Below are 2,700 nucleotides of genomic sequence, written 5' to 3' on the forward strand. Positions count from 1 at the left end.
TTTTCAGCGAATTCATCATTATTTTTGAATTATTAGAATAAAAAACTATAAACAATTCACCTTATTTGTGGTGTTAACAGTTTTAAGGACAGTTAAGTCATTTTGATCAAAAAAAAAAATGTTTAACATTACTTCTTTACTAGACACATCAACAATTTTTTTTCCAGTTTCAACACTTCTATCCAAACACTTATTTACTTAATTTATAAATACTTATTTTAATCATTTAATAACTTAAGCTAAAAAACTAATTTTTTAATCCTATCCAAACAAATTCTTAAAACACTTTTATTTTTGAATGTTTAAATGATCAATTTTACTACTATTCACTTTATCCATATTAACAAACATAAACATAATTTAATGGATATTTTTTTAATTAATACTATCTTAATTTATTTTTATTTTTTTTTGTAAAATTAGATAAATAATTCTATTCTATTATTGAGCTAATTAATCGGCGTTAGACCCTATAAACTTCAAAGATACATGTATATATTTCCATTATATTCCAACTTTTCCTTTTTTGTGTCAAACTCTCTTCCCTCTATTCTCTTCTATTCTCCCCACAAACAAAACCTTTGCTCCCAAAGCTTTGTTTCTGGTATTGTCACTCTTCTTTCTCTCTATTCATTATTATTATTTTTTTTTTATATAGTGATTATTGTAGTAGGTCCTGCGTCTGGCGCGAGCTTTAGTATACTTGACTGGTGTTTTATATAGTGATTCTTGTAGTTACTATCCTTCCTTGGGAGAAGTGCATAGCAGTAGCTTTAGTATACCGACTTCAGTTTAAATCGAAAAATAAAATGATATTCATTCCCTTTCATCAAGTAGGTAAAGTAGGCATATGAACCCCTTTGTGCCTTCCATTTTACAAATGGTTAAGGAATTAGCACACTTCAACATTAATACAAATACAATAATAAGGTTCTATACATGCATGCATACTCAAATATAAAGATACTCAATACATCAAATGCCAAATAAAATAACTAACGTGAACACAAACTAGTTCATACATTATAATTATAATTTTTTTGAAAAAACAAGCAGATAAATGGGGTGATTCAAGAGTGAGGCTAGTAAAACATTTGCTTTAGGCCTCCAAAATTTCTAGGCCTCAAAAAATTTTAATTGTTGATTTTATAATTTTCTTTTTCCTTTGATAGTACTGAATATAGTAAAAAAACTTTCATCATTCAATGAAATGTTTTGAAATTTTGAATTAAACTACTCAAATCTTTATAATAATAAACAATATGTTTACAATAACATCCAAGATAATATATTGAAAATGCATGGTTAATATCTTATTAACTTGAATCAATCTTTACATAATAACATTACTAGAAAATGCATGGTTAATATCTTATTAACTTGAATCAATCTTTACGTAATAACATTACTAGAAAATGCATGGTTAATATCTTATTAACTTGAATCAATCTTTACTATTATAAGTAATAACATTACTATGTGAAATATAATACGACACTAATAATTATGAAAAAACACGAAAAAACAACATTAATTTTTTTATTTATTATTTGTATGTGTATTTTTAAGGCCTCAAATTAAAATTTAGTTTTAGATCATTAATTTTATTGAGACGTTCTTACAGATGGTAAAGACAGAAAGTTAGTTTTCAATTTAGTGATTATTAATTTTGATAATCTACTTAATAGACTCAATTTATGTTTGATGCAAAAGTCAATAAAAATTATTTCTCAATCTCAAATAAATTGTTAATAAAAAGTAAGAGTGAAAAGAACAAGAAAGCTGAAACCTAACCTTTCTTGAACGAATAAGCTTAAGAGCAGAATCAAGCTGTTGTTCCAAGTTTTGCAAATTCTTCAAGTTCATTGAATCAAAGATCTTCTCCCATATAATGCTTGAAAAATAATTTTAAAAATAATGTCTTCCATATAATGCCTGAAAAATAATTTTAAAAATAATGTGAAGGTAAAAAACTGAATCTGTTTAAGGGTGTATTTGATAGGATGAAAAAACAAATTCTTGAAAAAAAAAAGTGAGATACCTATGTAAGAAAATAGTTCCTTGAAAAAGTAATCAAATTTCTTAGGTATAATCTAATTTCAATAAATATGCAAAAAAAAAATTATTCCTGAAACATTTATATGTAATTTAGCAAAATACTGTGGAGAGCTGGATGGAGAATGAGGGTGGGATTTAATTGGAGGCATTGGGTGAATGGGGAGGAGACCATAAACTTCCAAACTTATATGAAACTTGTTTTCACTACTTGTTTTTCTAAAAAAAGACATTTTTCAAAAGATGTTGACGAATCAAATATGAAAAAAATTAAAACAACATATTCTAGAAAATATTTTTCTTTGTACCAAACGCATCCTATCTAAATCAGCAAGCATATATAGGATGATGGAATTAAGCAATCTCACACACACATATATATATATATAGGTAAAGTACCAATCATAGATTTTACTTGTGGTTCTTTTGCAAGAGATCAATCTAGCCTTGAGTTTTAGTATATTCCAAGCTCCAGTTTTCCTGCACCTATATATTATATATCCAAAAACCAACAAATCATCTTGAAGATTTAAAAAGGGGTCATTAAATCTAAAAACATGCAACAATAATAATATATTTGGTGTAATTTCAAAAGTAGATCTTACCTCTATCTTATGAAACTAGAGATGTTGTTTATGAGAGATC

General features: G+C 26.1%; 1 long non-coding RNA gene across 1 annotated transcript; it reads right to left on the minus strand.

Annotated features, from left to right (window-relative positions):
* Positions 1–1,577: 1,577 nt before the first annotated feature.
* On the minus strand, positions 1,578–2,700 carry LOC107852069. The gene is made up of 3 exons (XR_007049109.1): positions 2,661–2,700; positions 2,455–2,541; positions 1,578–1,935 (listed from the first exon to the last, which is right to left on the minus strand). It is a non-coding gene; the product is annotated as an uncharacterized LOC107852069 (long non-coding RNA).

The sequence above is a fragment of the Capsicum annuum genome, unplaced genomic scaffold, assembly GCF_002878395.1.
Source record: "Capsicum annuum cultivar UCD-10X-F1 unplaced genomic scaffold, UCD10Xv1.1 ctg1574, whole genome shotgun sequence".
In the NCBI taxonomy this organism is placed as follows: domain Eukaryota; kingdom Viridiplantae; phylum Streptophyta; class Magnoliopsida; order Solanales; family Solanaceae; genus Capsicum; species Capsicum annuum.